Below are 24,650 nucleotides of genomic sequence, written 5' to 3' on the forward strand. Positions count from 1 at the left end.
CGGTTTTCTCTGAGGCGTTGGTATCACTCCGGTCGAGCCGGCCCATTCGTGCCGAAGCATGGCTTTCCCACACTTAATTATTTTAAGGGAGAGTAGCAAAAATTCAGAGTCAAATTTCAATAAGAGGTTTTTTTGATGACGGGCGGAAACCGTTCGGAAAGGTGCCTAACATTTTAGGGATAAAAGACTAGGGAGTGTGGGTTTTTTCCCTTACCAATTTGGTTTTTGAATAGGTATACTACACAACGTGACATTATTAAACCACTTTCAAATAAATAAGGATATTGCGTTATAAGGTAATTAATTGACATTGCAATTAATTGAATTGACAGCACGATTGGCGCGGTGGCTGGGCAACTGGCTGCCATGCAACGTGTAGCGGGTTCGATTCCCGCACGGAGCAATTCTTTGTGTGATCCACAAATTGTTGTTTCGGGTCTGGGTGTCATGTGTATGTGAACTTGTATGTTTGTAAACGCACCCACGACACAGGAGAAAATCCTAGTGTGGGGCAACGTTTAAAAAAAAAAAAAATTATTTATTAATAACTACGTCAAAATGTAAAATGTCTATTAGTTAGTTAATAATTAGTTATATACTATAAACTTTACTATAATTGGACATATAGAATGATAGGTATATGTATGTGAATTCAATAGGACGATAGTTACTTCAAATGTGGTCTAACAAAATTCACAAATGACGTGTGTTGTTTCTAACACGTATCATGATATGACAAGTCCATATATTTGGGTTTTTCACTTGCTAGCAAAAGCTATAAACGTAAAATAGCATAAAGAATAAAAATTCTTGTTGTAACTTATCTAGCTTTTTATATTATTGTATAACTATTCGTATTCTTTCATGTTTAAGGCACTAATATATATTTATTTTGCCTATACACGTAACGTCATGAACCGATAAACTGCACTTTACGTCATATACCGATAGATGGGTTACTTACACAGATTATATAAATTTAAGTTATCAGTAATGTTACTTAGATTAATCTTCAGTCCATAGGCAAAAAAAATCATAAAAAAATAAACCGACTTCACTAAAAAAGTTAAAAATAACTTTAATTTCGGAAGTCGGTGTTTCTCGGTATTATTTGTTTGCTACACCGACTTCCGAAATTAAAGTTATTTTTAACTTTTTTAGTGAAGTCGGTTTATTTTTTTTTGTAAAAAGTATTTTATTTCACACATTTTAGTTGCGATACTGAGTATCGCAACTAAAAGTCGGTTAAAATTCTCTATCTCAATAACTTCTTTATTTATTTGTATTGTCACAGTCACTTAATTTACTTTATTATGATTTCTATGTGAGTATGAAATTCCATTGGCCATTTCTGGTCTTCTTCATCAGTTCCACCTCTTCAAAGGTTACTTTTTGACTGTAAATGCTTCAATTCTAGATGAATATACCAAAATCACTATATAGTTCCCTATAATATTTGAGGAGTTCCCTCGATTTCTCTAAGATTCCATCATCAGATCCTAACTTGGTGACAATGGGACCACCTCAGAACTATCTACTTTCGAACAAAAAAGAATTTTGAAAATCCGTCGACAATTGACGGAGTATTAATTAACTTTATTGTGATTTCTATGTGAGTATGAAGTTCCATTGGCCATTTCTGGTCTTCTTCATCAGTTCCACCTCTTCAAAGGTTACTTTTTGACTGTAAATGCTTCAATTCTAGATGAATATACCAAAATCACTATATAGTTCCCTATAATATTTGAGGAGTTCCCTCGATTTCTCTAAGATTCCATCATCAGATCCTAACTTGGTGACAATGGGACCACCTCAGAACTATCTACTTTCGAACAAAAAAAGAATTTTGAAAATCCGTCGACAATTGACGGAGTATTCGATGAACAAACATACAAAAAAAAAAAAAAAAACATACAAACAGCCGAACATAGTACCTCCTCCTTTTTGTGAAGTCGGTAAAATATTAAAGACTTTAATGAGAAAGAACTCATATAAAATCTGCTAACAACTTGTTGATTCTTAAGACGCACGCACTAACCTACGACAACTAGGTAAGAAAGTAGTTAAAAGATATGTACGTACCGTAAATATATACCTACTAGGTACATACAGGTACCAAAGTAAATATAATACGTAATTTCAAGGAAATAAGACCTCTTTTCCTTTTTCAGATCAGGTTTATCCAAAGCTTTGACGTCAAATAAATACATCACACAATGTATGTGTAACAATGCCTACTTTTTTCAAGTAAAATAAACAACAATAAATAGGAAATTCGAAGGATGAATCTAATTTGTACTTTCCTTATTCGAAATTCATGGTTCGAATTTCCAAAACAATAAAATAAATACCTCATTCACAAATTCAAAGACTCTTATTTCGACTGTCTAAAAGTACAGTTTGTACTTTTAGACAGTCGAAATAAGAGTTATAATAATGATTAATTATTATAACTCTAGAATGCCTACGGCATTAAGTTCGCCTTATGTACACCTTCCTTGCCTTGCCTTATGTGCCTTATGTACTATTTAATTGTATTGTATACATTAAAGATTAAATAAATACATTATAATTGACTAGTAGCTAATTACCCTACACAACACAATCGTTTTAAATTGTTAATGTAGATAAAAAAGATGCTAATCTGGGGGTAATGTTTTTTAAACTGACATGGTCACTAACACTTAAATATCCCGTTTTAAGTTCCAATTCTAATCTGGGGCCTACTCTAATTCAACGAAAAACGGAATTTCGTCCGAAACTTCGCAGATTGTATACTACAATTCTATGCGAACTTTCTTGAACAAAAATGAACGAATGAAATGAACATAAATAAATTGATATGAAATTAAAAATAATTCTTTTAGTAAATCAATAAAACCTACGGCCGATGATTAAACGAAACTTCGCATTCGAGAACCGGAGTAGACCCCAGTTTCAAAAGAACATCACCATCTATAGTATTAAAAAGAAATTGAAAACTAAACCACATAATATGACCATTGACGTCATTTTCGGCGCCACAAGGCAATATCAGAAAGATCCACTCAATATGTCTGTCTGTCGGTTATTTTATCTCTATTTATCTGCATCTTCATCTGCAAACTCTAAGTAATCGTTGTCCATTTGACTGATAAGTGATAACATATAATACTTTCCTATCTATTGAATTCTCAGATAATTTTCCATTTTTTCTTATGAAAAACTACGAAAAAAATGTACTTGTAACCTAATATATCAAAACTACATACATTGCCTCGCGCCTGTCTCCTATGAAGGTAGACAGAAACAATGGAACGCCAATTGCTACAAATTTTACACATCTCTTTCGCTTCATCAAGAGTCAGTCAGTCATTGCATGCATGCTCGTCGGTCGGGTATTGTAACTACTATGGCTACTTTAACGGTACATTCACAACGTACACTATAGACGAATACATGAAAACTTCATCAATATGAAAACGTAATAATTTTCAGAAGCAACAATTTGTAAAGACATCGTAATAGCAAAAGTAAATACTAGTGTACATAAACAAACAGTATGAGTAAAACATATAATCTTTTGTTACATTACATTATCTGATTTGTCTGTCCCTATAACCTGTAAACCTCATCATTCCATAATAGATCTCATCTTTCAGTTCCTAACTGAAAAAAAGAGGTCAAGAACGGACAACTTGATAAAAAAAATCAGTAGCGATTTTTCCAACAACACTCCCATAGTCCCATCCCATACGACTCGCCACAAACAGTGGGCTGATTTTCCTATCACCGTGGAAAAAAACACAAGATAGTGGCTAGCATAAGTACAAAATTACTTTGACACTGTGCCACAGTGCATGACAGTACAAAGGAGATTACGGCGTGACACGTCGAAGGCTGTGTTATCGTTTCCGAGAAAATTCTCACATATACCTAATCTCTGTGTGTCAATGCATCTAATCATACCTACTCTTTGATAACATGCGCACACCCGCCTATATTCAAGCGGTGTGCAGAGACCATATTGTTTTCGTTACTGTGTTGTTCAGGGCTAGGTTTGATAATCCTCTGTTTTAACAAGAGATTAAAGGCATTACGAAGGTTTAAGATAAAAGGAAATTAGGTTAATTTACTACGCCATTAGATTGTAAATATTTCAAAACTGAATTATGATTCTCTGGTACATTCTGTCTTCTTGGCGCTTGTATTCCGATGGTTTGGCTTAACTGGCTGGTTGGTTCCAACATTTGGTCCAACATTTTCCCCAACGTTGGCGGCTGACGTCACAGTGGGTACTTTCAATTTATTGGTCGGGAATGCAGACGTTAGTAGTTAGTGCATCATCTCACTTAATTACGAAACAATTAGCTTTTGTCCGCGGTTTCAGTTACAAGGAAATTCCCTCGCGTTCCTTGATTCAATATTTATTGTATTGCATTGTGCATAATATTTACTCTAAGGGATATGGAGGAAAAAAAATTAAGTTGAAGAAATAATTTGGAACACAATGAGGATTCATAACATTACCTAGATGGGTAAGAAAAACTGAACAGTAAAAAAACATTGGTCTTAACACTGAAACTTGAAGTATCAGAATTCTATCTGTCGCCTTTATACACTTAAAACCGACAGAGATAGCACGACAGTTAACGGCGAATCACAATTAAGCTGCGCTTGACCATCGCGCACACACGTCTTCTATAAGGAAAAAAGTAATCTTTAAATATATTTTATTTAATTGAAAGTAATATATGAAATAGTGTTATAATTAGTGGCAAGCAGGTATCAATGTCCCATACACTCGCTCTGGGTGAGCATCGTTGTGGGAGACGTAAAATAAATTATTATGTGTATCGCTAGGATTCTAACATAGTTTATAAGTCTTGTTTGCTACTAACCATTTTGATACTAACATATTTTATAAGTTCCTATTGTTACTAACCATTATGGATCACTGTTATCTGATTAATAAATAAATTAAATTAAATTAAATAAGACTTGTAAGTAATCAGTGTGTAGAGTGCACACATGGATGTGTGGTACGTATGTGTGTAGTTGTGTCGAGACAAAACAATAGGAGTGATGTACTCGGGTGTTTCAGTGAGACAGTCGCTTCGGTTAGTCGCTTAGCATTCTGAGCTTCGGCGAGACGTATAGTGCAACACCGTGCTACCGTACCGTGTGGATTTTATAAACGTTTTCTCATAACACTTGGGTAAGTCTTTTTGAATTCAGTTCCTTTTTTTTTTGTTGACGTTCGCAACCTCTTTTCAATTTCGGGTTTAGATTTTTGTATTTTTGAGTTGTATTTTTTATTTTTGCTAATTAATTTACTTAGTACTTTATTTAGTAAATTGTGTTTTTCTTTTCTTTTTTTGTTCCGTTTATGATGGAATGTTGGGTGTTATTAAGTGTTATTGTGATATGTGAGTAATTGGTTTTTCTTACGGTGCTCGGTAAAGTTAAATACTGTACAAATTCTTGCCAAATAACTACTAACTTGTAACTTGCAAAATTTTGGCTAGTTAGTTACCTTGTGAATTAGTTCAGTTACTATACATACAAGATAGATTATTTATTATCAATTAGAAAACACAAACAAAAAAGGAACATTTTTAATAAAATTAGATCCGCGAGTCGGGAAGCTCTGGAATTGAGCCCATTCACCAACCGCACAGAGCTACAACTCTACACAAATTGCCAAACTGTAGTAAAAATCTATCGGTTGCGTGAGCCGGTGAGCCCTAAGGCTTTCGTGTGACGTAGCGACGGGCTCGTCGTCTCGACCAATCACAGCGTTGACTGATCCATAAAAACGTCAAGCGTGAAGCGGAAAGACCAAACGAGAATCGTACGTGAGGCAGAACGCACGCCGGTGTCAAACGGGACGCGCTACATTCGTTCGCCCAATAAAATTTACGCTCGCTTACGATCAGTGTTGTGTTGTTCGCATTTCAGAATTTTAAAAGTGAGTAAAAAGAAACAAAAATATTCTTTCTGCAATTTTTTTCCGTTTTGTCTCCTGTGGGTGTCCAGTCGGAACCGGTGTGTAATCGGATGCTGGATTGGTTCAAGTGATATTAACTTAGTTCCAAGTAAGATGTCAGTTTTTGTATCAATTTGTAAGTTGTTTGCAAACAAAATTATTCGACGTGACGTGGTTCCAAGTGGACATTCATGGTTGCTAACTAATGTAAAGTCGCAATAAGTGGACTTATCTTTTTTTGATAATAGTATTAAGTAGTGAGTGCTGGAGGAGTGTTTACAGTATTTCTGAACATTGGAGATAGAACTTCTAAAGCACTGAGCGTAATGATAAACATTGCTTCCAACTTCTTTTCACTTTGCAAACTTTTGAGAAACTCTCCTGGTTCCTGTAAAAAGGCATATTTCTAAGCCTCACTTATATTATCTACACATTTCTCTGATCAGTCAATATAGAAGATGAAGGCTTAATTTAATCTCTTACGTAAATGTTATCGGACTTTTACGTGTTCAGCTGCTGAGTAATCGTCATAGACATTCAATTTTGCAATCAAATACAGGATCTAGAAATCACCAAACTTATTTAAAACCTCTTGATTTCCCACCAACAATTTGTTAGTGTTAAAATCTGACAGATTCAATAATGTTACAACTAATTGTACTAGTTTAATGAGCACAGTACTCAATACAAAATCTTTTGAAAGCGACAAGTCAAACGCAACAGCAAACAGCCTAAGAGCCAAAGTAAATATGTATAGAGCGTTACATACTACATTGCAATCACGAACAGAGAATTAATATCAAATATTTTGTTGTCATTGATAAAATTGTGTCATTCTTATCACATTATCTGTTACGTGTGTAAAGTAAATATCATTCCGATATCAATAGTGGGATATACAGAGGTACTTGTGGACATTGATCTCACATGAACACGCTGAACTAAAGCAAATATTAAAAAACGAAAGTGGATGTTTAGTTTTCTTAAAATTAAATATTAAAACTACAAATATGCTTAGTGATGTGCTAGTAGAGAATGTTAGAACCACGTGTGCTACTAATGAAGTTATTGAAGGAGATGATTCTTTCAACAATATTTATAACACTTTGATTAATAAAACGCCAAAAATAGTTTAAGTTACTTAAGACATACAATATTATACATATCTATACTTAAGATGACTGGTAGAGAATGCCATACGGTATTAAGTTCGCTTAATGTACCACTATTAAATTGTATTGTAATTATTCATACATCATTAAAGAATAAATAAATAAATATTTTAATCATGTATACTTTAAATCGTTGCTCCAACAAACGCAGCTTCTACAATAAAGAATCAAAGTCTAAATTCTCTCGAAACTTGACAAAAATCTTCAATCACATCACATCTTACTCCAACGCGTCCCACATCCTATTCTAATACAACAACAAATACACGAACAACGTGTTAAAAGGATACAAGTATTTCATCTTCAAGTTGAAACAATTCATTATCACCTGTACGATTATGGAATGCAGTAGTTTGAACTATTTAGTCATGATCGTTGACACCTTTCTCTGTGGATGACGCAACAACTGTTACTGTTTCGCTAGCTATGTCGTGCACCGATGCACCGTGCACACCTGTCCTTTCTAATGCTTTTGTAATCCCGAAATTATGATCATTCATGTTCAATTTCTGTTTTCTGTCAGTGAATGTAACTTATTATAACAAGTTCTTTTGTTTCTTACTAATCTTGTATAATATTTAGCATGATCAGTTTTGTTGATTGCTTGCCATCAATTCTTATCGTGGTTTTATAAATTGTTAGGTTTTGCCCTTGGATTTACACGCGTTAAATATATCAGATAAACGTTTCTCATGAATCGCTATATCTATTAAAAAACCGCATCAAAATCCGTCGCATTGTTTTAAAGATCTAAGCATACAGACAGTGACTCTGTTTTATACAGTGTAGAGATTATTGATATCGATAATTGTTTCACCAATTTCATTAATTTCTTCGTCTATAGTATTGGATAGTGTTCCAGTATTAGACGCTGATTGCATGCAATAAACTTTTACCTACTCGACACACTTATATATGTATTGATATATGCAAATAATCTGTTTCTATGTGTCTAGCGTCTACCTTATAAATGGTTACACAAATATGCACATTGCACATTACAATGTAGTTCAGATATTATGAAAGTTGCATACGAATTTTTGAACAGTTTGGAGTAAGGAGGATAAATATTATGAATTCTATAATTTTGTGTCTGTTCGGTGTCATATATTTACTCAATTATAATACTCAAGCTGCGGATTACCGGGGCTCCGGTTCGAAAAGCAGGAGTAGGAACGGGGTGGTTTTTCGTCAGTAAGAGTCTGACACTCCCTCTCGCGTCACCCAAGGCGGGAGAAGACATTGTATAATTATCCCCTCTCAAAAAAAAGTCCTCAATACCAATAATAGCATTGACTGTAATTTGAATAAGGTTCGTTTTAGCTTGTCAGTTAGTTGTTTAATTCATGATAGTCTTTAAACAACCGTTGTTAACAAATAAACAAGGTAGCTGTACCTTGCAACTCTTGTGAGCACAATAAAATAAAACTCAAATGTTTACTAGATATTTCAGAATACATATACGTATGTATACTTATACAGTTACTCACAAATTGTAATAATTCGCGAATATTTGTGAAATTTGCTACTACTTGTTAGAATAATGATCTTTAACTTAACTTATATTCGTGTTTAACGTCTTACTTAAAGTTTGTGTGTCTGTGTAGATGTTTATTACATATTCACGTCAAAACGGCTGTAGGGATTGGCATGAAATTTGCAACAGGGCTTTATTATTGTCTGGAATAACACATAAGCTAGTCTATAAATAGATATTCATAAACGTTGAGTCTACTTAAACAATTTTTTAAACACTGCATGGTAACTTATTCATTAAAATGTTAAAGTACTAAAATCATCAGTGATGATAAACTGACACTGACGAAACAAAATGACTTTACAACATGTCACAAAAAGTACCATAAAAAAATTAACGGTACGTACGTAAATAGCCACCATGATAGTTATCTAATGTCTTTTCATGTACCAACTATTTCGTTTACTGTTCAACGTTACGACTGACGGACAAAACTACAGAATTCAAAGATTTACAACTTTGTGAGTACCTCAATAACCTAGGGTGACGAGGATACTAGAATTTTCAAATAGAAGCCTAACTGTTAATGCGTGGTTGGATGCAACAAAATCATAAATTTAATGTAGTAGAGTTAAAGAGACATATAAGACTTTTCATATTAATAACTATTACAATATAATACTACAAAAAATAAAAACTTAAATAATAAGTAATAAATAAATATGTATTACGAAAATTCCCTCCATTAGGCGTCAAAGTACTCGTCCGCATCACTGTCACTGGAGAACGATCCCAGAAGACTGATTTGCTATTTAACGTGATATTGCTTATCTTCTGACCGAAGAAATAGCCAGTCTTCTGGTCACGTGTAGAGTCGATAAGCTCACGATATTATAAGTAAATATTATTATTTACTTTTTATTACCAATATACAAGTGAATACCTAATCTCATAATAGTATCAAGAATATGACACTAAATACCTATACCTACATAATTAAACATAAGAATTCGCTACAAACAATATTAAAAATAATACTTTGACACGTGAAACCAAACAAGAAACATTATTAGCACAACTTTTATTAATAAATAACTCCGCCATTTTGAGAATAAGAGTAAATCGCGAAGACATGAAGCGTTCTTACAAAAGACATCAACGCACTCGTAGCACGCTCGGACCCCAACGGATCGAACCTTGGTCCTTCCAAGAATAACTTCGCTTATCGTACTATAGTGACCCCTAGCGAGCCGGCACGTGCAACAATATATACTGTCTTAGATTTATCTACCTGTACCCAGTGTAATATATTCCTTGCAAGCAGTTAATTTTGAATGATTTCAAAATAACTTTCATAAATTTATTATTATTGGGTATAAAGTGTTAATAAGCTTATCGCTTTCGAAAATCTTCAGTAATACGGAGTCTGGTTTGTTATATTGTCATATTAGAAGAAGTTAGTAGTGAAAATTAGCGCTAACGTACCGTTTCACAGAGAAAATAAAGTCTGATTATATAGTATGAACTAGTTACTTTCGCGCCTATTGATCGTAGCGTTCTGCTCGGCGCTATAGTCTTCCTCAGTAAATGCACTATCCATCACAAAAAGGATTATTCAAATTGGACCAGTAGTTCCGCAGATTAGCGCGTTCAAACAAACAAACAGATTCTTCAGCAATATACTATATTAGTATTAGTATAGATAAATCATTAATTCTGAAAACCAAGATGTTGTCACAGGACTTAACTCACCATTTTCGTTGAAAACGCTTTGAGTAACTTATTAAGTACCGGCAGTCATAATTAAGTAATGAGGCAAGCTTATACATAAACTTAATTACATTAAACGATACGGACAACATACCTACTTAAATTAAACTTAACCATAACTTAATTATAACTTACGCAAGTCTAGTATAGTATAATGACCTACCACACTTAACTGGTTGACTACAGACTTATTTTAAGCTTTTAACGATCACTTAAGTTATTGAAGTTTATAGTTAACTTCACATAATTCTATTTGCAATCTAGGACTTAGGTTCTAGATAGGTCTTGTTTAATTTACTTAGGATATTCAGTACATATACATGTGGTAATTTATGCCCTTTAAATCCTGAAGGCGTGGAATGTTAGTGGATAGGTCTGATATTAAAATATAGTGAAACTTGGTTAAGTGGGACCTGGATAAGTGAGAAACCTTCATAACTGGAGGTCAATATTTCCCAACATATTAGCACTGAATTACTTTTGTTAGGGGGGAAAACCTGTGTTGATGCGGTGCGGTGGCGGTGGTGGTGAAACGTGTAGCGGGTTCGATTCCTGCATAAAACAATTGTGTGATCCACAAATTGTTGTTTCGGCTCTGAATGTCATGTGTATGTGAACTTGTATGTTTGTAAACGCACCCACGATACAGGAGAAAATCCTAGTAATTATTAAAAAAATAAAATAAAGGAGGCTCATTGTCTAGCAGCGTATGTAGCTGTTAATGGTTTCGGTTTGTAGGTCTTCTAATAATAAATAGTACATATAAATACATTTAATGTGTGGTTTTTACTCGCTCGTGTCACTCAATGTTAATGTTAAACTAATATATTTTTAATTGATTTAAAACTGTGCGGTTATTAACCCGTAATTAGTGACAACTGACAACATATTTTGTTTTTAATAGAACACGCAATATGTTGTTGTAATTGGTATTTTTGGTATAAAAATAAACCTCGATAATATGTATAATATGTATTACCTAATTGGATACATAATATATGTATCTTTTCAAAACTTGGAACTTTCAATTTAAAAAACGACTCAGATATCTGAGCATGTTAAAGATTAACGATATATAACATTCAAATTAAAAAATCCGACTAGCAATCGTTACTAAAATGTTGGTTTACCTTCGTATTCATAGTCATTTGGTTACCCAGCCTTTAGTAATTGTTTTCGGGACAAAATCGTCACAATTATGTCAAGTCATAATTTAAAATTAAAATGTAATCCATCGAATTTGAAAAACATTTCATTGATTTACACGAAACGATGAAATAATTGCGCACAGGTGTGTAGCTACATTTTTAATAACAAGAATTAATAATTCGCATAATATTTCAATTAATAATATTTTAAATGTGTCATTATGTTAGTCATAAACTATATTAATTAAAAATAATTGGTTATTATTGCATTTCTATGATAAAGGAAACCTTTGAAGCGTTTCATTTTGCCAAAAGGTACCTGTGCTTCTGTCTACCGTTTCGGAAAACAAAATGTACCTATGTCATGTTATATTTATTCGCGAATATTTCATTATATTGTTTCCTCAATCAAAAATAAATTGAACACTTTTATAAGGTTATTTAATTATGTAATAAAGCTACCGACGAATTGTTACATTCTCTTTTTTTGAAGTCGGGTAAAATAATGATACTCTCATTAGTTTTATTAATTTTCGATTCGATCGTATTTTGAAATGAGTAACCGTGTCGAATTTGATAAGCTGGAAAATTCACATCTCTGAATCTCTTTTAACAGAACTGTTAATGAACTGTAATTATATTTGTAAGCTCTTACTAATTTAGAATTAAACCCGATGTTACCATTCATACATTTATTGACTACAAAATAATATAACCAACGAACGGAACCCAAACCGCTCTCATCTCTAAACGGCCAATTAAATTAAAATAAACGACTCAAATATTTAATTAAATTTGATTTTTATGTTTAATATTATTTATTTTATTGTTCCAATATTTGAATATGACTGAACACCTGGGTGTAACACGATACGGCGGTCGGCGCCGCCTGACCATAAATTGCCCGTTAATTTGATCATAAACAATGAGTTTTTTTTTCGAATATCGAATGTCTTTTGGGACGGTCCTTCAGGTAGATTACGGAGAAGGCTACATTTATGATTAATTCTGATTGGTCGATATAAAGTCTGGAGAACAATGGCGGATCGACAACCATTCAAATATACCGCACTCGTTGTGAATCGTCTGGTACTAAACTAGTCGATTTTTGTATTACAAAACCAAATAATTAAAAATTTTAATCTTTTTGACTAGCTCGTTGGTCGAGTGGTCGCAAGTGCAACAGTCGGACAAGAGGTCTTCGGGTTCGATTCTTAGGTCGGACAAAGAATTGTTGGGCTTATTTTCGGTTTTTCGAAAATTTCTCAGTGGTAGCACGGAGTATGGAACTATGGCCAATATATGGCAATAGGTTCGCCCACGTGCAGGCGGTTTTGTAATATAAAAACTAAATTAATTAAAATTTTATCCTACACAAGTTAGTTTAGCACAGATTATATGCAACCAAACCGATAATCTTAACAACTTCGCACACCAAAAACTAAAACCCAACACTTTCATGGCTTTCACTCCATTTTCCAAGCTTTTAAAATCCTACAAGGGCTATCGGTTTCGGCCATTAATCTAAGTGCTAGTAAGGAGGTACTAAGTAGCCGTCGGTTCTAGTAGATGGCTAGACTATAGCCTGGCATAATGCTTCACACGCTAGGTAAACGAACACCATAGCTATATGGTTACGCGGAAACGTGCCGTGTGTCATGTATGCCCACAGAAATTATTAACATTGACACTTGACCTTAGGGTTGCCAATATTTGTTTGTCGAAATATAGTACTTTTTGAAAATAAACTAATAAATAGTACGCTTCTCAAAAAAATTGTACTTTACTAAAATGCCAGAATTCCATCTGACAAGCAAAGGGCGTACAGAAATATAGTATTTTTGCGCACTATATAATTCTTCAACAGTATGTAGTACAGAGCCCTGAAATATAGTACAATATTATATAATAAATAAGTTGGGAACCAAAGAGATATGTGAGTTTTTGGTGTATCTTTCTTAGTCAGTTTGGTGCTATTTTATTTATTCGGAACTATGTCTTTAAGCCTTTAATCATGTTCTCGAAGAGTATCTTAAGTTTTTATATTATTGAAGCATGCTTCTCTTTCCTTTTTAATCCTATTTGGGTAGGAGAGTAATGTTCATATTTTAATTGATAATTCCACATTTAATTTTCTCATTATCAATTTCATATTATTTAAATCTATCAATGTAAGTTATACATTTCTCTCATCGCCATCTTCGAATTAACTTTCTCGTAACTCCTCATCCAGGCGTAAATTTTAATCAGAAACCCGTTGATAGTTGCGATTTTCATCATCTTAATCCTCCGACCGGCTCGGGTCGGTTCGGCTAAACTCGGGCGTATTCGGAACTAGCGCAAGAGTCGCCGTCGTGTCTCGTTCAACTCGCTGCTTATGTTACAAACCAGATCTTGTTAAGTTACATTTTATTTTTATATTGCAATTGTTAACTTGAGTTTGTTTTATAACAATATCGCACGAAGTATATTTTCTTAGTTTTTTGAGTTGAAGGGGAATAATCAAATTCAAAGTTTTGGCAGAAGAGATGGTTGAGGCTGATTATAACAGATTTAAAGCGTTACCGAACGCGTCTATTTTAACCAGTACATCAGAGGTAATCTCTGTTACATTGAAATCACCAACAGCATAAACTACAAGTGTCCCGTCTTCAAAATCATCAGCCCATTAATATTCCATGAAAATAGAATTATCAAAGTGAACTGATATAATAACTTTCTCATCGCGTTCATTGCCAACTTTCATGTGATATTTTACTGAATCCAATGTTGCCAGCTCAAATGAACGTACTTATAAACGAGGTTACTGCACACATAATATTAGTTCAAAAGAAATGTACTACGTTCATAAAGCTGAGTTAATTTATAAACTCACTTATTCTGAGATCAAAGTAAAATTATCAGAAGCGACAATGAAACGGTGTGAGTCGAAGGAGCACTGTCCAACGCTTTGAATACGAAACTTCTTGAAACTAATATTTCGCGTCTAAGATTTAAAATATTGTAAATTATTGCTAATTTGGTTTTGAATAGTCCCGTTTGCATGCAAGTAGAACTTTTCTTCGCAGAGCTCTGGCGATCTTTGTTTTCGAAGGATACTGAGAGAATGAACTGCATTAGTATGCAGTAGGCAGGCTGCTAACTTTGTAATGGATTGCTCTAACAGCAGATGAAGACAGACAAAGCGACACTTAACCTGCTGAGGTTCACTCCAGTTTAAGGCATAAATAAATATTGTTTCGTCACATGCCAATAACACTCTACTTGCAACAATTGTAGCTGAGAATACATGGACTCCATGTTAGCAATAAAACAACCATATTTAAGAATTATTAACTCATAATCGCTCGAAGAACAATAGCGTTTTATTAAGAAACGACTCTTTCGTTTTTCTAATTTCACATCGACCACGTCAAACGATCACTTTGACCGACTTACTAATTATTAATTGCACACAACTAACCACGGAAATGGCCAATACAAGAACATTACACAAATAGTTACCCATATATTCACGCACAGTCTCGGGAGGACTAAGCAGATAAAGAATCTCGTTGATTGCCAGCAATTAACACGAAGGCTTAGTGAAAGGTAGTACATATCTGTAATTAGATCTCCGATGTTGTTTTCCTTGAGAACTTGAGCCGATTAATGTGCCGTCGAACGCCAATCTGATCTTAGTGAGTTATGAATATTTTCACGAAGACTGGGATATGGGCAGCGGTGGAGTGCTAGGAGATAGCGGTAATGAAGTGTGTGACGCGAGACTAATGGCCGCGCAGCTCGAGGCACGGGCCTTCGAAATTGTGCGTAGTAAACGCAGAGTGGAAATGTCGTCAATCTTCCTCTATCTAGGAGGGAAATTACACGCACTGAAATCTAGAACAATCTTAAAACTCTCAAAAAACCCAAGTCACGACGATAAAACATTTGATTGATTGATTAATTTTGATAATGAAATTGAATGAAACGATCATGTGGATGAAATATGAGCAAATGAAAGTATTACCGTATCGCGCTCACAGCTGCACAGTTAAAATAAGCAGAACACTACGGTATACATTGACACTTGCGGTTTAAAGTCAACAAAGTATCGTAAGGCGTAAGTAGCAGCCACATTAATTCTTAGGCTCACAATACTTGGCAAGTTAAGTTGTTGAACAACACGTCTCAGTTGTGGCTGCTTGAAAGTAACCGTCACTTATTTCGAGAGCAACACTAAAATATGTCGTTATTTCTCAACCTTATTGTCATTTCAAACATTTTTATGTGTTAGGCCTCGTTCTCTGCCGAGCCCCTCGTCCAGCTGGTTGCTCAAGTCTTTGTGCAGCTAGATACATTTATTTGCCTGTGTAATTCAATGTTGCCTGTCAGGTGGCAGGTTCTAGTATGTTCGTAGCGTTTGCTTTATTTCTGTGATCTGTTTCTCTACAGTTACTATATTCATTTAAATCTTCCATACCATTATTAACATTTCTTTCTACATCGAAATGGACACTAAAGTTTACATCTGTCTTATTATTGAGTTTAGAAAAGAGGTTATTTCCAACATCTCCGTTAGCTTCTATTACATCAACGCTGACTGTAGTTGACACTCCTACATTTAAAGATACCATTGTACTTACTTTATTAACCTTTAACTAAAGTGTGAGTAACTAAACATTTGTTAGTCAATCGTCACAAACCGTTTGACTGCTTCCCAAGCTGGCTATTATTAGAAATGGCTACATTTGTATTTCATGCGAATGTTCGTCTATAATTAGAATTGTAACTCAATGTTCTGTTAATGAATTAATTGTTTTCATGGTCTTTGTGAGAGTCATATTTATTTCTTTAGTACTTGTAGTGATGCTCTTTCGTATGTTTTCTTTAATTAACTGTATAAGTAGATTTAGTAAGATTTAGTTTCTGCTGAAAATGTATGGTAATCATATCTTAATTCGACTGATATAGTGTTGATTAATGTTACCCGTCATATCCAATTTCTAAAACTGCATTTGTATTAATTACGCACTGTGCATACGTACATGGCTACTGCTATTGCGTATTGTGTGTCCCTTGCTTAATTAACTGGTCATTGTTTTATTAAAAATTCTTAGTGGAAGTTTAATCTTTATCCTTTTATTCTCAAAGTTGATAATAATTTCTCACAAGATCATGGACAAATTTTGAAGCCACAACATGCAGTAGGTGTTTAGTTGCAACACGTCGGCAGCGTCGCAGTAATGATGTAGATTGGATTGCGCGCATGCGCCGTAGAAGGCGTCAAGTTGTCTCCGTGTGTCCTCGGCTTAGTGTTGACAACGCACACACGTGAAACTTTGTAAAGCTGCGATATATTAACACGTTTTTTATTTTTTTATACTTTTAATGTGCACTAAGATTCTGTTTTGTAAAGACGCTGCCTTTATCGTATTCAGGATATCCTAATAAAATACTAATAACTAATCACTACTATTTACTAAAATAAAATCGAAGGAGCTATTGAAATCCCAATCAAAATAAATGACAGAACCATTACGAAACTCCAAACGCAAAACAATTTAATGTGAGAGTGAAATATGCACACAAAAAAATAGCCAAACAAGAAACATCAGACTGCCAGTTTCTGCCAAATCCATACACAAACACATATACGCAAATCGGGCACATCTTGAAATATGGCTAAATATGTCAGTGGAGTACATGCATCATACATCGGAATGTGATGTTTACAAATCGTTACAATATAACAGTTTGTTTTGCGAGTTTCCCGTCAAGTATTGTGACGCCTGTGTAGATGTATTGGCGGACACACGTACAAGTGTGTGGCCAAACTGTGTAACTCATTTTACGAGTTTACTCAAGCATTTGATCATATTTGACACTCGTAGTTAATCGCTAATTTGAGATTAATATGTGAAATGTAAATTAGTTTAGATAAAGTGTACACTGTAGGTGTAGTCTTTGCAGTTAATTGGTGTGGCAATAAAAGAAAAAAATAGCTCATTAAACTTTAAATTATGTTAGGTATATAGTTTTCTGGTCAATGATTTAAATAAATTCATGATTAACGGTAAACAAATCCATTCAGAAAAAGAGCTTTTGCTTAAAATATTAAGACAACATAAATTCTACCCTACAACTACAATAGTTACTCTGATCGAGCCCTTAGGTGCGCAAGCGCGTTGCCATCGAGTCTGCCGCAGTCACTCACACAAGCACACGCATCGACGCGCGTGAAACCCGATACACACACACAGACACATGCAGGCAGAGAAAATCAGCGAACTGCATAGCTCCAAGACTTGCTTTACAAAATGTTGTGCTGAGCCTTTCCTCAACTATATATCATTAAACCTTTTACCACGTTTGAACCGAGTTTGAGTTTAAACTATGAATAATATAGAATGAATTTCAACACTTACAAACTAATCGTTGGAATGTTACCTATTCAATCAGTTTGAGAAATGACTTAATTGAATTTATTACTCTTGCAACCCTTTTTTGTGGAGGGAAAATCATCCAATGACTTCCCCCTTGGGCGAAAGCTCTTACTGACTTAAAGCGTTCCTACACTTGCTTTTCGAGCCGGAGCTCCGGTAAACCCGCTAGGTAGTCCGCAGCTCCAGTTTTGCAACCCTTAAGAATAGGTTGTACATCAAAGAAAGAAAGAAGAAATTAAAAAGAATGAGGACTAACCCTTAAACTATGATATCATATAGTATGTTGTATTTATAAGCTTACATCCAAAAATAATGGCGAGCATTTAAATTATTTATTTCCTCAAGTTAATATAAATAACGTGTCCTTATTATTAAATTAGTGGGATTCAGTGAGATTATTTATTAATTGTTAAAAGGGTTTTCCTTATAATTTAAATTTATATGTAAACAGCTGATATTGTATATAATTATGTATATAGACGAATTCTTCTTCGTATTGGTTATTTTGAGATAATATAGAAGTTTTGTTCGACGCTAATTTGGTTACACTTAATCTTATATACCTTTAAATTGCTGAGACTTGTATAAATACTACAGTTTGAGTAACTATAGAGCCGTCAGTTTAAAAAAATCTATTATTATATATTTAAAAACAAAGTGCAACTTCGTAAACCAATACTAATGATAGGTACTTGAATTTATCTTTATACACGAAACATAAATAAAGAAATTCCTTTATACGTCTAGACAAAGTAATACAAGACTATATTAATAGGTATATTTTAGTACTATAACAATACAATAAATAGTGAAAAGATTAACATAAAGCATAAATAAATGCATAAATAATATGCTTTAACGTAAGTCACGCGTTTCTCAACGAGATATGGGAGTATGAATGAAGTAACAATTGTTTACTACAAGTTTAAAACACATTCATAATAGTATTTATTCCTACTAGCTTTTACCCACGACTTTACTTAGAAGTATTATTATTGGAAATCATCAAAATACTTTATTATGGGTTACCTACGTCATTGTAGCTTTATGCATGCAAATTGCAAAGTCTCAGCCTAAATGAATCCTTTCTTGGCAGATGCCTACGTCATAATATCTACCTGCATACCAAATTACAGCTCGATCCGTCCCGTGATTTGGGCAGTGTGTTGATAGATTACTATGTCAGTCAGTCAGTCATTCAGTCACCTTTGAGTTATATATATTTAGATAGATACTCAATGACTAATATTTTGTTATTTATAAACAGTCAATAGTTATTATTGACATATTTCCTTCCTTTTCAATCAATCTTTATAAATTAATGAGCCTGAAATGTTGATTTACCTCGTAATCCAGTTCAGTAGATGGCGCTCTTGTCGAAAATTGCTGACAATCGCTCAACAAATTACAAAATCGTCTCTTAAAAAGTTAAAACTGACAAGTTTAGATTAGTGATTTTATGTTTTCCGGATCTGCGGACTACCTAACGGATTTACCGGGGATCCGGCTCGAAAGGCAGAAGTAGGAACGGGGTGGTTTTTAGTCAGTAAGAGTTTGACACTCCCTCTCGCCTCATCTAAGACGGGAGAAGCCATTGGATGATTTTCCTCTTTAAAAAAAACATACTTTATGGTCTATAGGTTCTTACTATAAATCAATTCATAATACCTATATAACATTCTTCGTAAGTAGCAAATGATAATATTGAATTGGACTGGACCGGAGTGATACCACGGCCTCACAGAAAACCGACGTGAAATAACGCATGCGTTGTGTTTCGTTATGTTATCGGAGGCTCAATTCCCAAGGGTGGTCCCTTTCCAATCTTCCTTAAGTTCCTAACATCCCCAAAAGGCCGGCAACGAAATTGTAACGCCTCTGGTGTTTCGTGTGTCCATGGGTGGTTGCGATTGCTTACCATCAAGTGATCCGCCTGTGGTATACGAATACCATAAAAAATAACAAGTAAATATTAATTGAAAAAAATATAAAATAATATTGACTTTTCGTATCTTTCTTTGCAACAAAACATCTAATACATAATTATGTATATTGTAATTTTAAAATAAGGAAACATCTTTACTTATTCTGCAAATTGGAAGATACATATACGTATAAAATTAATCAATATACAGAGTATATATAAATGTATAATTGTCTATTAATTTAAATTGGTACGCATGATCTAGACACACGGCAGTGTGTCCGCCAAGTTCGAGCAAAAAAACCGACACACCGGCCGTGGGTTATATTACATTAATAATTACTGGAATATAACCGTGACCCAAATCTTCAGCCAATGTTCTAAGTTCAAGAAGTAACTTACTATTATAAATCTGACTCTATAATTAATTATTAAAGTTCATTTTTCTATGTACTGACTTTTTTGAGGTGGGAAAATCATCTTCATCCCGCCTTGGGCGAGGCAAGAGAGAGTGTCAGACTCTTACTGACTAAATACCACCAAGTTCCTACTCCTGCTTTATGAGCCGGACCCCCGGTAAAGCAGCTAGATAGACCGCAGCTCAACCTGTCGATTGGCAAGAAATTCATCAATTCTTAAAAATCCGAGACGTATTTGCACATATAGATAATTGTGAAAGCTAAAACTCACTAGTTCATCAAACATTAGAGACATCAGGAACAAGACTGCATAAACGGGCATTTGCTCGTAAGTTCGTACTACGTATCAATGCGATTATCCTCATAAAACGGTTGTGATGGATGTGGCTCATTACAGTCGCATTGTCACAGACATAATCTCACGACCACACGGCTGCACACGTGACGACTAACAAGGAGATTTAAAAATAACATCTTTTTATTATAGAAGGAATTAGTGTTGGTCGTAAAAAACTTGCACATTGCTCTACGACCTTTAAATGTAAGGAATATTAATTAAATGGTATATTAATGGAATATCATGTGTCTTATGGTTGAGGTGACCCAAATAGAGATCTCGTGTTACATAGCGGCGGCGACGATCCGTCTGTGAACGCTTGTCTGACAGAAGACTTAAAATTGTATCAAGATACTTTACTATAACTTTAATTCGCGAGTATTATATGTAAAAAATTAAACAAATAATAAAGATACTCGTTAAAAAATTAATGAAACCTTTTTTTTCAACAAGAGCCCGAAAACATTAACAATAATCAAGTCTGCAAATCACAATGCGGGACAAAAAAATATTGTAATATTTTCAACAAGTTTTTTAAACCATTGACGTACTTGCTGTACTTATTATGCTTAACATGCCAACAAACGAATCAAGTTTTTTACAACACCCTTCTTACACGTGTGAATATTATAAAACGTTCATTTGTTTTTCTTTGATTATCTCCTCAAAATGTAGAACTGCTAATCAAAAAAGTTTGAAGATAAAAGAATACAGAATAGAAAATGGAAACAACTGAAGATTGTAGTCATCAGTATCTCTATATCTTTCCAAAAATGTATTTAAAACTTCCAAAATATGTCTTCTACGATTAACCGTACCGAGAGCTGTTAGAATATCGTCTAACGTTTTATATAGCGCTTGATTTGTAGGTCACAAATGAATTCCCTCGGCGGTTGTAGCCAGTAACTTGACACTGCCAGCTAAATATAGTAGCATATTCGCATCGATTACGTTTCATATCTATATTTCGAGTCGATTCATTGAAACACGTACAGACTTCTTAAGAAGTTCTCCAAAGTTTTTAAGTAGTCTTTAAACTTTTAGTTCTATGATTGATTGCATTGGTAAGTGTAGGTTAGAACCTTCAAATATTTTCAGACTATGATGTTTAGACAGGTTGTTATTGCCCGGAGGTTTAATATCATCAGCTCCTCATGCATGAGGGTGTGTTGGAAACCTACCAACGGCGAGTACCGATGTGACTTTTTTATCGAGTTACATGTACTTTCCAGATTATTTAGACACCACTGTCAAACGGTGAAGGAAAACATCGTGAGGAAATCTGGGCTTATAATTGCTGTCAATTGCGTTGAGCAAGCGTGATGATTAATGCTCAAACCTTCTCCTTTAACTTTGGTAAGCACTGGCCACTAAAGGCACTTGTGCAATGCAATTTTCCTTATTAAAATTGACTTTAAATTTATCATTTGCTTACGCCAAAAGTCTTTTAATCCCCAAATAATTTGAAATATCAAAAGTAACTTTAAAAACTACCGAGAAAAGTCCAAATTCAAATGAAACTGAGTAAACCGAGTATGTACTCGAAATAAACCGAATTTACTGTTAAACACTGTGTCTGGACATCAATAAGACATATTTATAACGCTTTAATGAAATAAATAAAATTAAACAAGTCCGCTCGGGAGCTAAAGTTAGCTTTAGTCTCTTGCCAATGGTCGCGGCTCTTAATGAAATGCGTTTTGTCTATCTAAACTGTCTGTATACTCTTTTTGCTCTCATTCTGCAATTTTAGTAATAGCACCTTATTTAAAATCGTCAAGTTTTGGGTCATTATTTTGTAGTTAACTTGCTTGCTTTATTAATAATCCTGCCGTATGATGACAGGTATAATAATTTGCATATATGTATGTTCTTTTTCTTGAGCCGTCTGTTGTATTTTTTAATGGTTCTCCTGCAATAGTAGGGACAAAAAGAGGTTGTAGAACGCCTTGAAGTCAATTCTGATTGATATTTGCATTGCGTTAAAAACAGTCAAGTTATTAACGTCCTCTTTAATCAGCTTGTCTAGTATTTATTTAACTAATTCTCCATCTCTCTCTTCGTCTACATTGAAGAAGAGCCGTAGAGCGCCACGATCTTCTTAAAAATCTAACCAACCATTGCCAAAAAAGCTTTTCTGCACTAGATTTTCTGCACTATTTTCATAGTATTTTTAGTCTGCAATATTTTTATTAACATAAACATAATTATCAGTAGGCACCTTAGCAACATACATATGTACAAAGTGCACACCGCAGCTTAGTCACTATAATTCTCACTCAACGCTTCCAAAAACGTAATTTTCATTTTACTTTCCTCTTACATCGCATTAAATACGCGGCATATATCAGAAGTAATAACCTCGAAGTCTGCCAAGCGTCTCGTTGGCTCGATTATATTTTTTTTCGAAGATGAAAGCGTACATTACGATGTTGAGTGTATCTTTGACAGTTTTATATCAATCGGAAACCGCACAGTTCACCTTCCTGGACGAGCGAGGTGTCTCGTCACGCCCTGCGGTCGAGCCAACGCAAAATACACGCGTTTACGCCGACACCGTGCAGGGATGCACTCGAGGTCACGCGGGTGCAAAACTGTATAATTTTTTGTTGTTCTTAAAAATTTAACGTAATTTTCTCTGTACAGTTTTTGCTTTTGAACACTATTTCGTAAAGCAAACACCAAAGTACTTTATGTAAGTTTTAATGGAATTGAATAACCTTACAATAATTGAAAATCAGTACCTATACCTAATGCATTTGTTGGCATTGCACCCAACCAGTGTCCCCTAGTCCAACCCTGTAAACGATGACCGTGTCTTCGAACCCGCGCCGTCTCAAGAGCCAGATCCATATCACGCAATTTACAACCACTATACTTAAACGTAGGTATCTTCATTAAAACTGGGTGGTCTTTATCTCGCATAAAAACTAACCAATAAAAATTCTGTCAGTTTAACGCTATCTTTTGATCGGCAGAAGTAATTTATTGCTGCTATAAAATGGCGCTAGATAAAAAAAAAATTAGAGCAAAATTTAAATTTAAGAAGTGTGCGCTGAAATTTTTATGTAAAACTGTCATAGTTATCGCTCTCAACACTTTTGACTTATAGAGTATGTTAGTCATTAACGAAGGAAAATAGCTCGTAACCGGAGCATTTTACGAGGTAACGACCATAACATGGCAATAACAATACTTGCAGCACTTAAACGAGAAACAAAACAGCCATACAAACTTTTTACAAGTTGGAATTAGTTAATAATTCATAAAAAATTAAGTCAAAGTCAAAGCATTTATTTCAATTAATCCTAAATTAGGCACTTTTGAAACGTAAAATTGAATTGTCCGTCAGTCTGTCTGTCAGTAAAGCTAGGCGCTCGTTCCAAGGTATAGCTTCAAAGAGAAGAACGAGCAAGAAACTCCATCGTTACTCCTTTTAAAGTTCAACATTAAAGTTTGATGGTGGAATAATTAAGATGATAATGATTTGGACCTGCTGTGAATGGCGACCCACGCTTCGGAAGCGTGAATGAACTTCAATCATAACATCCTCAAGATGATAAGTGTTTGGAAGAAGGCCAGCCTCGGAGACAACATTATATCTGGGAAGACTCAATAAATATGGCTAATGTACGACGTCCAGACACCGCTGACACGTTTACTAAACAAGTTTTGATAAAAAGACGAAAATAAAACAACTAATATTATGTTCTTAGTCGTCGGATTTGTTTGACATTTTGTGGAGTAGCTTCATCTGTAGTATTATGAGATTACGGAGATGAAAGGTTAATGTATTCAACGATTGTGATATTGGTGTCCCTCGCAATTGAAATATGTTCGCGAATGTCCAAAGATCATTGTAGAAAATAGATGTAATATTACGTGAATAAAGTTTGTGCAAATATTGCTAAGTAACTGAAAACTTCTTCTAAAATTAAAATATGTTTAAAAAATACTGGAAAATTCTTCCGTAATATGCTCGTAGGTACACTGATTTTATTTGGAGGTCA

General features: G+C 34.3%; 1 protein-coding gene across 3 annotated transcripts in view; it reads left to right on the plus strand.

The window, feature by feature from the left end:
• LOC118266131 (CHH-like protein) overlaps window positions 1–24,650 on the plus strand; it is an 87,966-nt gene that overhangs the window by 42,993 nt on the left and 20,323 nt on the right. The window contains exon 1 of one of the 3 annotated variants that reach the window (XM_050694610.1): window positions 5,802–5,950. The exons of 1 other annotated variant lie outside the window; for it this stretch is intronic. The gene's annotated coding sequence lies outside the window, so the exon portion shown is untranslated. Of the gene's footprint in view, window positions 1–5,801; window positions 5,951–24,650 lie in introns of those variants that run through there. One more of the 3 variants, XM_035579508.2, reaches the window with a different exon arrangement.

The sequence above is a fragment of the Spodoptera frugiperda genome, chromosome 7 (genome assembly GCF_023101765.2).
Source record: "Spodoptera frugiperda isolate SF20-4 chromosome 7, AGI-APGP_CSIRO_Sfru_2.0, whole genome shotgun sequence".
In the NCBI taxonomy this organism is placed as follows: Eukaryota; Metazoa; Arthropoda; class Insecta; order Lepidoptera; family Noctuidae; genus Spodoptera; species Spodoptera frugiperda.